Below are 16,035 nucleotides of genomic sequence, written 5' to 3' on the forward strand. Positions count from 1 at the left end.
CTCACCCAACTGGGAAGGGAAAGCCCCACTTTTTTGGCTCGTAGACTTTCTATATACTGCCACTCATCAAACTGGGAAGGGTAGGCCCCACTTTTTTGGCTCGTAGACTTTCTATATACTGCCACTCATCGAACTGGGAAGGGAAAGCCCCACTTTTTTGGATTGTAGACTTTTTATATACTGCCACTCATCGAACTGGGAAGGGAAAGCCCCACTTTTTTGGATTGTAGACTTTCGATATACTGCCACTCACCCAACTGGGAAAGGAAAGCCCCACTTTTTTGGCTCGTAGACTTTCTATATACTGCCACTCATCAAACTGGGAAGGGAAAGCCCCACTTTTTTGGCTCGTAGACTTTCTATATACTGCCACTCACCCAACTGGGAAGGGAAAGCCCCACTTTTTTGGATCGTAGACTTTCTATACACTGGCACATTGCTGTGTTTGACTCTCCCATGAACTATTATGAGATGAATACAGCCAAAGGCAAACAGAAATCACTTGCTCACATCCCTTTCATCCATCAATTCACGGGAATCTCGGCAACTTGACCTCCATTTTTTCTTATTCTGAAGACGTTAAAACTGATCTGATGGCTAAGACTAGAAAGGCTTACATTTCTTAGGATGTTCCTCCTCTTTGTACCTTCTTGGGTGAGTTGCTACTGTACCCTTGGAGTAATCTTATCAGACCCTAGGAGGATTCCCCATTGTCCCACATCTCCAGTTTTGACACAGCGACCCGCAGTTTGATGAAGTTCCAGAACCTTAGAATTGGCTTTGTAATAAGACTAATATATTTCTACCGCTTTCTTTTCACGTCTCTTTTGGTGTTTTCTTTGATGTATTTTCATTGAAACTTTGTGCTGACCGCTTCACTTTCTTTGTAAAGTTTATTATCTATCGATTTTCGGATTCAACATGGATGTGAAATTATTGGAAGCCTTTGGTCATAGCTCTTTTTAAAGGTTTTGTAATCTCATAAAGTGATAGTCTATTGCTAAGACGTGCCAGCGCTTTTTGATTGGTGGGAGTCCAAATGCCAAGACCCACATTATTTCGAGAACGGAGGGGCTAAAACACGGCAGTAGCAGTGCGTCTCCTACAAAATATTTCCCTGAGCCCCAAGGAGCTTTTGTACACAATGTGCGGAACGTGAAGGTAACAAAAGGGAAGGAGAAAACCAAACCAGGGCAGGAGGGGTGTAGAGCCTTCACTATATCACCTTTTTAATTGAAACAGTTTCCTATTCGTTATTGATCCATAGGATTGGTTAATTATTATTCTTCTTAGAAGTTTTTGGTCTTTTAGAAAATTTTGTGTGCAGAAATCTATGTGACAAGATGCAGAGAGAACTTGGGGACGTTAGAGGATAATTCCTCTATGATACAGAGCCTGACTCAATTTTTATTTTTTAAGACAATAGGTATACTGAGTCCATATAGAAGTCTACGGTTACCCTATGGTGACTCTGCAGAACACAGGACAGAAATATGGACATCAGACAACCGTTGGGGTTGAGCCGATCTTGAGATTTCAGGATCATTTTTAAAATCTGATTTTCGATCATTTTCCAGCTGATCCTAATCCCGATCATGATCGTGAAATTTGCTCGATACAATCTTTCCCGATCCCAATCGCTCAAACCTATTAATGATATATACATGAATAAGGTTGAGCCGATCTTGAGATCACCTCCAACCTCGATCCCACCAGAAAAGATCGGGATCGTAATTCCGATCGCGATCGTGAAATTTACTCGATCGCCGATTGGAATCCGATCTTTTGCGATCCCGATCGCTCAACCCTAACAACCGTACATGAAAAAAAAAATTAAATACAGATAAAATGTTTGGTTTTGCATAGGTCTGATTCTATTTAGGTTATGGTCACTCCTACATTGGGTGACAGTTCGGGGATTCCATCCCCCATTCTGCTTGAAAAATTTGGAGAAAAAAATTCCTTCAAGCAGGACTTTTCTATCAGAATTTTCTTAGGTGAAAACCCAGCGGACCCTATTATAATCTATGGTGTCCATGAGTTTCCACAGGTAACCACTTTTTAAGAAGATTGAGTTTCCATACTTTGGATCCCCCAACCGTAGATAAAAAATAAAATAAAATTGATTGATTGAAATGATTGAAACGATTGGTTTTGCATAGACCTCATTCTATTTAGGTTATGGTCACTCCTACATTGGGTAACAGTTCGGGGAATCTGTCCCCCATTCCGCTTGAAAAATTTGAAGACAAGCAGGACTTTTCTCTCTGCATTTTTTTTTTTTTTTGAGTGGAGAGCGGACGGGAACCCTTAATACCCTATTATAGTCTATGAGGTTTGTTAGTTTCCGTAGGTAGCCACTTTCTAAGAAGATTGGGTTTCCATCTTTTGGATCCCCCAACTGTAGATAAAAAAAGAAAAAAAAAACATTGAAAAACAAATAAAATGATTCTATTTAGGTTATGGTCACATCTGCGTTGGATAACAGTTCGTGGAGTCCATCGCCCAAATTTGGAGAGAAAAATTCAATTTTTTTGGGGTGTAGACCGGAAAGAAACCCTCAAGACCCAATTATAGTCGTTAGGGTCCGCGAATTTCCGCAGATAACCACTTTTTTTAGAAGATTGGGTTTCCATTTTTTTGGATCCCCAAGCAGACCTGAAGAACGGAAACCCAAACACTAGTTTGAACCTAACATTATAAAAAATGGACAAAGTAGGACATCATCTATTTAATGATGATCTTAAAAAATGGATCCCCCCAACATTGAAATCGTTGACTTAAGTCTATATGGTTACTTGGCCCTGAAATACTAAATAGTAACTTTTTAACATTGTTTCTAAAGTCATGAGATGATAGTGATTGGTATTACCACGTCATATTATAACAGAACTTTGTAACAAATGTTTCAATAGCGGTGTCTCAAATTGGCTTTGTTGAAGGCTCAGAAGTTTTTTCCCATCTCTTTTGGTTTTCCCTTTGTGTCTTTCTCTACATAAACATCGCGAATTAAAACTTAAAGTCTGTTCACCTTATGTGTATTGTTATTTATAGAACACATTACATTACCATAGCCAATGAATCCAGAGGACATAAAATAGAAGTCTGTTTTAAGTAACTGAATGATGTGTTTTCTGGGCTGTTAAAACTGTTTTGCGGAAATAAATTACTAATGCAACTGATGAACCCCGCAGCTGTTTAACACAAAATCAAGTGAAGACGATTCGGTTTGCTGCTGAGTTGCATTATTTTAATTAGCTAAGCAGCAATTTATTTATGCCAAGATGTGTTCGTAGTCTTTTGCCAAAAATTCCCTGGTTAGGTGATTGTGGATTCTAGCCCAGAAAGACTGCGTGGCCAATGTACGCCTAGGAACAGACAGAATGTAGTCATGAAACAGTCTGAGCAAGCAAACGGTGGTAGGAAGGAGGCATTCGCTGCCGGTGACACTACTTACTTAGGAAACCTTTTTATTTTTACGTTCCCATCGAAATAGAATTTGTTCTCAGATTAACAATCTTTCTGACAACTGGTAATTTTGATAATAAAACTTTTGAGATTTAAAGGAGATATGTCATGAAGAATATTAATCCTCTATCCATAGGATGATAATGAAGACCTTATGGGTGGGAGGCTGACCGTGAGACCCCACTACTCCTGAGAGGTGTCTTATCCCCAAGCCTGAATGTAGACATTCCCCTGTTTGACAGGGCACATCCCTATGGGACTAACAGCTAGATTGGAATGATGAAGATGATAGGTCCTGTAATGTCAAAGTCAGATGACATTGATGCCCACCCATGCCCACGTATACTGGAAGGGAGACCTGGGGAGTAGACTGGAACACCAAAGGATTATGTATCGGAGGCCAGGAACGGTGAATACATTATTTAGGGTTGAGCCGACCTTGAGGTTTCAGGATCGATTTTAAAATCCAATTTCTGATCATTTTCCAGCCGATCCCGATCCGATTGTGAAAGTTGCTCTATCACCGATAGGGAATCGATCTTTCCCAATCCCGATCACTCAACCCTAGTCAATGCTTCTCTATGGGAAAAGTCACTTTTAGGGTTGAAATTTTGAAATACGATTTCCAATTATTTTCCAGCCGATCCCAATCACAATTGCGAAATTTGCTCAATCGCCGATCAGGAACCGATCTTTCCCGATCCCCATTGCTCAACCCTATACATTATACTTATTTTCAGACGTGGTCCCTGCTCAAAGAGATCCCAGATCATAATAACCATCTTAACCCCAGATTTTACCATTTCAAAGCAAATCACCCATCATTAAAGAATGGTTGTAGCATCCCAGTGCATGCACTGATAAAGAACTATATGAGTTGTTGCTTCTTCTTCACCTTCTCTGAGTCACCATTAAGTTCACACTTACCTCTATAAGGCTAAGGGAGGCTCACAACTAAGATATGTCCCTGGGTATGCCATAGCCTCCATCATAGTCCTTATAGGCCCCCTCTGCACTACACCGGCCCTGACCACACTGACTACAACTCCCATCCAACTGTTCCTCCTCCAAAGAGGCAAATACTTTTAATCCCACAGTAGCCCCTTCATCCTCTATATGTCCCTATATATGTCCCTATATATATATATGTCCCTATGTCTCTATATGTCCCTATATGTCCCTTCGACCCTTTAGATTTGAATGGGCCTGCACAGGTTATATGTCTGGCCCCATCTGTAGCTCATTAGGGTCAAGGACTTATTAGGTAAGCTACTAGGTTGCTCAATTTCAATGTTGAAACATTGTTGTCCATCCCGTGAAATCCCTACTATTAAGTGTCTATAATGCTTACTATTGAATATTGGAGTACCAGATCTTGTCTTATACCAGCCTCCACTGAGCCCAATTGACTCTTCATTTGGTTAATTGGTGAGGTCCCTGGGCCATGGAGCACTGCCTGTAACCATTCATGGTCATCCTAATGATAGTTATAAAGTATGTGTTCCTCTTACCTTTCCACTTGGCTGGACATGTTCGTCATGGGATGAACAGATTTTCTTAACAATCTGATTTTGCGATATCTTATTTGTGTCTATGACTGGCCATCCAGTGGTCATGTTCTGACTTACAGGCTGTCAAGGGTTTTGCTATCATTGTTTTGCATTGATTTCAAGAAAAACTGGAGCCCCAAACCAAATTCGAGCCAAGCTAAGGTTGGACACGTCTTCATATTCCCAGAGTCCCGTTTTAACATCTTTAATCTTATTGTATCTGAAATGGATTACTGTTAAATGTGAACTAACTAAGGGTTAAAGGTATTCCTGTGTATGTGGACTTCTTACACTTGTAAACATCATTGCTTATTTAACTAGAGATTTCAACACTTGCCAAATGCAAAAAGGGACTAACAGAGCAATTAAGAAGATCCAAATGCATGGCGGATACGAGAAGGACAGGTGTTACATAACAAAATACCTGTCAGGAGTATTCCTCTCTACAGAAGACGCTAATTACAGGGATAATAGGGTTTGTCTCATTCCACAAATGTCATAAATTCTCAGTTATGTGATGTTAAGGTGAAGTGCTAATTATAAATATACTGTAGTGTGTGTACTGAGACTTGTGCACTTAAAGGGAATTTATCACCTCCCTGCTACCAACACTACAGAGCACAATATACTTAGAAACAATGTTCCTTTGTCATGTAGATCACATTTGTAGATCTGGAAATGGAAACTTTGAAGCCATATGCAAATGTAGCAGTTGGTGCACTGGGGGTGGCCCCTTGGCTGAAGTCCCACCCCCATTTTAAATAGTAATTTTTATTTGCAAGACTAATGGTTCCAATTGCTAGCCCAGCTAGCATATAGCAGAGAATTATATTATTCAACCAATGGCTGGCAGCTAGCCTATGGCGAAAGTTCTCAGACTGTTATTGCTAAACAAAAAGGTGCTTCTTCAAGGCCCAAGGCATAAAGCAATTTCTTTCAATGAGGTTTCTGCACTTGTTCACAGGTAATTTGTTCCACTCTTCATGAGCAAACTGCTCCAACTCCAGGTGCTTTCTCCAAACTGCATGTTTCAGGGCCAGGGGTGAACCTGGGCTTCCTGCCGCCTGAAGCGGCGTCAGAAAGGGCCACCCCAATACACCGTTCGCTTCCCGTGTCGGGCTGCAGAAACGGTGACGCTAAGCCAGACCAGGACAGCTTGTCTTGGACTGGCTTAGGTCAGCAAAAATGCCGCCCTCCCGAAGCCCTGGCATAGCGCCGCCTGAAGCGGTCGCTTCAGGTCGCCTCATGGGAGGTCACTTCAGGGCTCATAGAAGGTCACTTCAGAGTAGTCCAATGTTTTGCTCTTAGTCATTCTTGGATCTTTTTTGCCGTGTGTTGTGGGAACCATCACCTGCGTTTGAGACCAAGGTTTCTGAGACTGGGCAATGCAATTAGCTCCAAAATGACTTGACAATCTTGAGATTTCATTGAACCCTGCACAGATTCAAGACACCCTGAGCCAGAGCAGCAGAGAAGCAACAAAACATAACCAAGCCTCCTCCATGCTTAACAGTAGATACAATCTTCTTTATGTTGTATGCTTACTTTTTGCTTCTGTGAACATAGAGCTGATGTGACTTATCAAAAAGCTCCAGTTTTGTCTCATGCACTCAAAGGACAAGGTTTCTGAGACTGGGCAGTACAATTAGCTCCAGAATAACTTGACACTCTTGAGATTTCATTGTACCCTGTACAGATTCAAGCCACGCTGAGCAAAAGCAGCAGAGAAGCCCCAAAACATAACCAAGCCTCTCCCATGTTTCTCAGTGGATACAATGTTCTTTTTGTTGTATGCATCTGTGAACATAGAGCTGATGTGACTTACCAAAAAGCTCCAGTTTGGTGTCATGTACTCAACGGACCGACATTCTCCCAGAAGCTTTGTTACCTGTCTACATGCATTTTGGCAAATTCTAGTTTTGCTTTTTTTTTATGATTTGCTTTCAACCGTGGTCTTCCATTAAGTCCACTTTTGCAAAGACAGAGACGGATAGTGCGACCTGACACTGATCTACCCTGATCTTGGAGGTCACCTCTAATCTGTTTGTTCTCTCTCTCTAATTTGTCATCAATTTTCCTCTTGTGGCCACATCCAGGGAGATTGGCTGCACAATCCCGCAGAGCTTAGACTTCTGAATAATATGTGCAGCAATAGTAACAGGAACATTAAGGCGCGATGCTACTTACATGACAAACCTGAGATTAACATGTCCCTAGGGTTAAATTATTCTCAAACTTTTCTAGCGGGAACCATTATTTTTGTCAAGTTTTTTTGAACCATAATTCAAAAGCAATGTCTGATTTTCAGAATTTAATTTTCAGTTTTAAGTTTTTCCAGTAACCATTGTGGGTTTTTCTTTCTTTATCGGAAGGGTGGCAACAATTTTGTCCAAGTGTGTAAAACTTGATGGGGAAACCTCAGAGACATCACCAAGTAAGTCTACAAGGGGTCAAAAACCATGGACACATACGCCTTGAGAATACTAACCCATAGCCCCTTAAAGAAATAAGGTTTATGGAATATGTTTAACTATACATCTATTTCTATACTTACCTAAAGATGTCTTCCATTTTCCTCCCATCCTGGCACTCTACAGTGTATCCATAATCCAAATCCATAATATTAAATTGATAAATCTCTTATTTGCCTATACAGTCCATGTATCCATGTCTTGGAAAAGAGTAATTTTCTGTTGAGATCAATTTTACATTTCAAGGGAGTCTGCCACCAGAAACAACCTATCAACCCAGCCCTGCAGACAACCTATCAGACAACCTATCTATCTGCAGGACTGGGTAGCTACCATAGTCCCTATTAGGGGTGAGTCGATCTTGAGATTTCAGGATCGTTTTTAAAATCCAATTTTTTGATCCTTTTCCAGCCGATCCCGATCATGAAATTTGCTTGATTGCCGATCGGGATCCGATTTTTCCCGATCCCTATCGCTCAACCCTAAGAGGGACGGCTTCTTTACAGTAAGAGCAGTAAGACTATGGACACACCAGAATGTGGTGATGCTTGGTAACTAGTACAAGTTCAAGATGGAACTGGATGCCTTTATTAATGGTAAAAAAATATCTCAAGTTATGGGAACCAGTTTTTAGGGAAGGGATATTGGTCCAGGGATTTATTCTGTTTGCCATATTTAGAGTTGGGAAGTTGATGGTGTAATTGGCATCCACCTCATTGCAACAGAATTTGGCATTCGAATGTAAAAAAAAAACAAAAATGTATTACAAAATTGAAATGCCTCCCTCCTCCCCAATTCTAGTGTCGCCTCTTTATTATCCAGGAAGTAGTGAGGGTACATACCACGATAGCGACCTCAGTAACTAACTGGTTAAAGAGAGACGACACTCCCCTTATTATGAATTGGCACCCACACAAACCTAATTTTGGGGTGCGGATGTTGTCACATGATAGCTGGGGACCTGATCAGGGCTTTCAGCAGGTCTGCCTGCAACATCTATCTCTGACACTACCTGATACACAACCTGTCACTTCAGCACAGACAGAAAGTCACCTACAATATAAGATTTATAGCATCAGATAATGATGGCGGAATTGCTGTTTTTCCCTTCCCCCTGCAGAATGAGTTAATAAAAGTTAATCAATAAATCAGTATCTTAACTCTTTCCCACCCTGCACTGTACTACCCTGTTGCGTTGAGCGTATTGTTCATATTCAGCACCTTAACAATGTGACATGCTCATGCAAAAGTGTCTAAAATACATTAAAGTTTAAGAACCCCGCCTTATAAAATGTATACTGTAAACAAACATGTCAGCCGTCCCCATAAGTCAGCATTATCCAAAAATAGTGTTATATATCCTGTACATTCTGATTTGCAAATGATCGCACCGGTCACCTGACCTCCACCAAAAATAGCAATAAAAAATTATCAATCGGAACCAATAAAAACTGCAAATAATATATTGACGGTCTATACAAGAAATGCAACAATGTAGCCTTTGCAATAAACGATTCTCAAATTATCTTCGTCAGTAATTCCTTTGTATTTTATGGGTCACTTTGCATCCACTGCTGTGCCCTACATAAAACGCAAAGGGAAACATTCCAGCGACTTTCCGGGACACGTCTGTAACAGGAGAACGCCATTAATGAAACCTATTTGTAAAGTCTTTGTTGGCGGAACACAAAGGCTAACCGAAGCATTAAATATTCATTCTTCATTTGATCTTTATATGTTACGTAGGAAACGTATTCTCCAGTAAATCAAAAATTATGTACAGTCATTAAATTATCGCATTTAACAATGACTGCTAATGGTCAATCACTTAAATTGCCATTAGCGACTGCTAATGGCTGCCGTACTTTAAGGAATGGCTTCCTGTGGGAGGAATGTCAACATGTTTACCATAAATAAAGTAACCAGGTATAGAACAATACACGCCGAGGTAATAGCAGATGCTGTAGGTTCCATTTATACTGTTAGAGCTCTCGGAGACTATATTAACTGTCAGATCACATAATAGCTCTGCAAGGCTATAGAGTCATGTACGTGACCTGGGAGGGAGGAGGAGATTAATATCACTTATACCCTCACTCATACTGTACCCTTATCACAACTTGGAGCTTCTACACCCCATCACAAATCTCTAAAAGGCCTTTACAACTTCATATGCCATTTTTAATTTGTGGACTAAAAAGCAGTTGGTTCTGCACCCTGTAGAGGTTACTGGGTGGTTCTGCGCCCTGTATAGTTATTGGGTGGTTCTGTGCCCTGTATAGTTTCTGAGCGGTTCTGTGCCCTGTATAGTTACTGGGCGGTTCTGCGCCCTGTATAGTTACTGGATGGTTCTGCACCCTGAATAGTTATTGGGCAGTTATGCGCCCTGTATAGTTGCTGGGTGGTTCTGTGCCCTGTATAGTTGCTGGGTGGTTTTGTGCCCTGTATAATTATTGGTTGGTTCCGTGCCCTGTATAGTTGCTGGATGGTTCTGCGGCCTGTATAGTTATTGGGTGGTTCCATGCCCTGTATAGTTGCTGGATGGTTCTGTGCCCTGTATAGTTACTGGGTGGTTCTGCGCCCTGTATAGGTTACTGGGTGGTTCTGCACCCTTTATAGTTACTGGATAGTTCCATCCAGATCTACTCCCATTCATTTCATCTACTTCTGTTTCTTTATATCACAGGAATCCAATATACTCCCAAATATTGAGGGGGTCAGGCTATCGGCAAAAATAGGCCATAAACAAAAAATATCCTGGTCAATCTTTTAAATGGGTTGCCTGTGGGTTTCTCTTATTTCAGCTTATCTACAATGTCATACCCCGCTTACCTTAAGGCCACAATTCAGCTTACCCCTACCACTCCCTGCTGTGGTATCTCCATTACTATTCTTAAAAATGCCAGTTGATGCCAATGTTCCATGACCACTATTCTTCCAATATAGACATCTTAAGATTCCTACTTATTCCAGTGCTATAACATCAACACTATGAACATTGGGTACCAGTGACTGCTTATGGATTCATCGGTTTTAAGATTCAATCTTTAATCTGAGCACACTCTTGACCCTGTCTGCCACCTGTCCTAGTTCTCTGCTTCCTCTAACTCTGGCCGAACGGTCAGGTTCTCCACCAGCGCTGACCTTGGCTCCACTGCTTCTTCGGACTTGATACTACATCCTACTGTCAAGCGGAGAAAATATCTCGGCCCAAATGAATCTGGGGATCCCCTCCAACAAAAAAATATTTTACACATATTCATCTTTATAATTTCTTTTAGTTTTAGGGGCAAAAATCTTTCCAAGGACATTTCGACGGTCTGTAGACCTTTTCATTTGCAACATTTTGACATTTACTTGATATACTTTTTTCTTTCGGAACTTTTCAATTTCTTTCACCCACTGGAAATTTTTATCAGTAAACATGAATACATCTGCCGTAATAGGAACAAATTCTATAATCACGAAAAAAAACGAAAATTTATTAATTTCACCACATGGAGAACAAGTCAAATCTTGGCTGTAAAGATAATTGCATTTTCCAATGAAACCAACGATGTTTAAAAATCTGTTCTATATGTGGCAGATGATTAGAAAGCTCATGTCAGGACTTGAGTGATGGGAATGAATTCAATATACTGTGCAAGCTTTAAATATATTTTAATTAGAAGAGAGGGGAAAAAAAAATCAATGTGACATGTATCTGGAGGCAACATTTGTTTTACTTTCCTTTGCTTAAATGTTGACAAGAATCCCCTTCTACTGTAATGTCTGCTGGTTTCACACATACAAAAATCTGTTATTTAGATTTCAAGTGTTAGAATGAAGGATGTGTAAAGGATTCCAAAAATATATATATTTATAACACCAATCATGGAATTGGATTTCCGGTAGATACAGATGATCTTTGAGAAATAAGGATGTTCTTTGGGTTATTATTTATCTAAGGAACCATGTCTAAGACAAATCTTGCAATGTAGCCAGAAGAATTCTGTTCATACTTGGAACACATTGGGACCAATTTACTGATCCCATCAAAAAGTTTAGATAGAGTTGAGTGAATTAGTTTGCACCAAATCGGATTGAATCTGAATTCTCTAAAACACTAAACGTTTGGGGTTCATCACCTACAAATCCTTATTAAACTCGTATCTCTTTAGACCCCAGAGTAGAGGTAGAAGCTCAAGGAAGGTGCAAAAACATAATAAACTCTTAACTTAAATCAATTTGCCTAATCTCTCCTAGGCTTTTATCTTTGGTGGTCTTCCTACCTCTTGGATTACGTCATGGGTCAACGTCATGGGACTGCTGATGCCTAGATTTGGGGGTGATAATGTTGTGATGCTTTCCTCTAAGTGTTATGATGCCAATGTGCCCTATGAAGCTCAATCAATGGTGCCTGTGTTCTCCTGGTAAACTTTGTTGTTTCTCTTGATGACAGAAGATCATTGAGAGAGATTCTGAGGGAGCCCAGGAGAGGAGAGACACTTAAGAGACCACTGCGAGGGATTCTGAGGGAGCCTAGGAGAGGTGAGTCACTTTAAAGGACAGAAGACCACTGAGAGGGATTCCAGGGGAACCTAGGAGAAGTGAAACACTTAGGAGGACAGAAGACCACTGAAAAGGATTCTGAGGGAGACCAGGAGAGGTGAGACACTTGGAAGGATGAAAGACCGCTAAAAGGGATTCCGAGGGAGACCAGGAGAGGGGAGACACTTAGAAGGACAGAAGACCACTGAAAGGGCTTCCAAGGGAAACCTGGAGAGGTGAGAGACTTAGGAGGACATAAGAGCACTGATAGGGATTCTTAAGGAGACCAAGAGAAGTGAGACACTTAGAAGGACAAAAGACCACTGAAAGGGATTCTGAGGGAACCCGGGAAAGGGGAGACATTTAGGATGACAGAAGACCACAGAAAGGGATTCCGAGGGAGACCAGCTGAGGGGAGACACCTAGGAGGACAGAAGACCATTGAAGAGATTCTGAGGGAGTCCAGAAGAGGTGACACACTTAGGAGGAGAGAAGACTGAAAGGGATTCCAAAGGAGACCAAGAGAGGTGAGACACATAGGAGGACAGAAGACCACTGAAAGGGATTCCAAGGGAGACCAGGAGAGGTGAGAGATTATCACGCCTCTCCCAGGCTGAAGAAGTTCCAGAGTATAATAATAGCATTTTGGTTCAAATCAAAGAGGTTTAGTCCGAAACAAAACAGATGTACAAACCTCACAATATTTAATAAAACAAATCTCAAAGATTTTCCCATCTCTACATTTAGACAGCGTAAACTTACATTTGCCAATCTAAAAATGGGCCCAATTGGTCACAGTAGCTCATACTGGTGTGAGTGGCCAAAAAAAAAAGGCTAAAATAGTGTAATGTTTTGGAAAAACATGTCATGTACCAAAAATTGTACGTTCATGAATTTGTCCTATAGTCTTTGTCTACCTGCTGTTTTGCATTTTTCCTGAAAATTGGTCAAGTATGAGCATTGTGTACCGAAATGTATGCCGATGTCCAATGTTTACAGAGTCGGCTGTTGGCATTGCCTCCTAGTCTGCAGACGGTCCCCAAAGCAACAAAGATTAGATATAGGGTCGGAGAGTAAAATGCTGGAGATATTTCTACTATGTCTCCAGACTTGGGCGCAAACAAAGTTACAGTACAGAGAGTACAGGACTAGGTGGTTGTAATGTTCTGGCATGATTGAACCTTGTTGTACAAGACATCCTTCTACCATCTGGAGATCTTTTTTAATATCATTCTGTCATCTCAGTTACATATTACAACTTGACAAAATCTGAATCCGTAAGTAAACACAATTTATTTAAGCTAAAATGACTTTATAAAACCAAACAAGTATTTTTTTAATCACTTTCTTAGGCTTTGTTAGGAATAGCATTTGCATTCGTCTCACATTGGCCTTGAATAATTCACAAAGGCAAGAAGTTATTGTTTTAGGTCCAGAAAAATCAAGGTGTGAGAATAAATACTCGTAAGATTCACATTGGATCAATCATGTATTAGTCAATGGGGAGGAGGAGGTAACAAATCCTAACTATGACCATTACAGGCCATGATAAATCTGGTATATTGGTCACTGTTTTGGAAAAATGGAAGCCATGGAACTTTTTGTACAATCTTAGATCTTTGGCAGACCCTTATGGGGGAAATTCCTTATTGCCTCTGTGTCTGACAACTGATGATATTGAGCACCATGTTTTCTGGCATGAGTTACAACGGAAATCTACACCAGTCCCTACCAGGCCTAGATTCCCATTCTTGTGCCAGGACCTCTTATAGAGTTATGAAGAGTCTGCAGTCTCTCAGTACCTGTGCCAATTGGATTCGTCAATCCCCTATGTGTCTACATTCGGGAACTTTTTAGTTATGTTTTATAAAACACAATATAATTTTCGTTGATTAGAATCCCTGAAATGTCTGCTATCCCGTTATATTGTTTCAGCAACATTAATTATGTATTTCTTTGACCTTTCTTTGAGGCTGACCAACAAGATTTGTTTATTCCAAAATAATAAACCTTTATACTAAGAATGTGCATGTTACAAAGTATCAACAAAACTGGTTGAAACCTATAAAGTCTGTTTCCAAATAGATAGGTAACTAGGAGCCCTGACAGTGTCATACACTATGTATTATAGATAGGTTCCTAGGAGCCCTGACAGTGTCATACACTATGTATTATAGATAGGTAACTAGGAGCCCTGACAGTGTCATACACTATGTATTATAGATAGGTTCCTAGGAGCCCTGACAGTGTCATACACTATGTATTATAGATAGGTTCCTAGGAGCCCTGACAGTGTCATACATTATGTGTTATAGATAGGTTCCTAGGAGTCCTGACAGTGTCATACACTATGTGTTATAGATAGGTTTCTAGGAGCCCTGACAGTGTCATACACTATGTATTATAGATAGGTAACTAGGAGCCCTGACAGTGTCATACACTATGTATTATAGATAGGTTCCTAGGAGCCCTGACAGTGTCATACACTATGTGTTATAGATAGGTTCCTAGGAGCCCTGACAGTGTCATACACTATGTATTATAGATAGGTAACTAGGAGCCCTGACAGTGTCATACACTATGTATTATAGATAGGTTCCTAGGAGTCCTGACAGTGTCATACACTATGTGTTATAGATAGGTTCTTAGGAGCCCTGACAGTGTCATACACTATGTATTATAGATAGGTAACTAGGAGCCCTGACAGTGTCATACACTATGTATTATAGATAGGTTCCTAGGAGCCCTGACAGTGTCATACACTATGTATTATAGATAGGTTCCTAGGAGCCCTGACAGTGTCATACACTATGTTTTATAGATAGGTTCCTAGGAGCCCTGACAGTGTCATACACTATGTATTATAAATAGGTCCCTAGGAGTCCTGACAGTGTCATACACTATATGTTATAGATAGGTTCCTAGGAGCCCTGACAGTGTCATACACTATGGGTTATAGATAGGTTCCTAGGAGCCCTGACAGTGTCATACACTATGTATTATAGATAGGTTCCTAGGAGCCCTGACAGTGTCATACACTATGTATTATAGATAGGTTCCTAGGAGCCCTGACAGTGTCATACACTATGTATTATAGATAGGTTCCTAGGAGCCCTGACAATGTCATACACTATGTATTATAGATAGGTCCTAGGAGCCCTGACAGTGTCATACACTATGTATTATAGATAGGTTCCTAGCAGCCCTGACAGTGTCATATACTATGTATTATAGATAGGTTCCTAGGAGCCATTAAAGTCTGATCTATAAATGCTAAGTTCCTCCCTTATAGGAATGGCTCCCCGGATAATGACCAATGAGTAGGTTAATGATCGCTTTGACACCATACCAGACTACGGCTATCTCTTTGTTTCCATCAGGAGGAGTATCACATGGCTGTCCTGTCATAGGAAACCCAACATGGCTTGACTATAAACACCACTGGACTCAACTTGTCATGTTGGTGAAAGAGAGTCCAACAGAAGCCAGAACAAGAGTCCACCAACAAAACCACAATCCCCCCACTCGATAAGACTCATCCTCTCAAAAACCATGAGGATAAACTCTGTATGAACTTTATGAACTGGGCCACAAGGTGGCTCAGTGGTTAGCACTGCAGCCTTGCAGTGCTTGGTCCTGGTGTTCAAATCCCACCAATGGCAAAAAAAACATCTGCAAGGAGTTTGTATGTTCTCCCTGTCTTTGCCTGGATTTCCATCTCATATTCCAAAAAGACATACAGATAGGGAAAAAATGTACTTTGTGGGCTCACAATCTACATAAAAGAAAAACTTTATGCACTGAAAGACATAATTGTTCTACTGCTGCTACGGTATGTAAAAACCTATAGATTCATCATGATACAGAAAACCTACTGGTGGAATTTATCAATCATGGCCCACATTTGGAACAGGCCCTTTTTTGCGCCGAATGCTTGCTACCACCACCGTTCTGCACCCCCCTCACTACATTGTGAAAATCTCAGTCATTACTATTCTATCTCTACCATGAATTAT

This window comes from Leptodactylus fuscus, chromosome 5, assembly GCF_031893055.1.
Source record: "Leptodactylus fuscus isolate aLepFus1 chromosome 5, aLepFus1.hap2, whole genome shotgun sequence".
NCBI lineage: Eukaryota > Metazoa > Chordata > Amphibia > Anura > Leptodactylidae > Leptodactylus > Leptodactylus fuscus.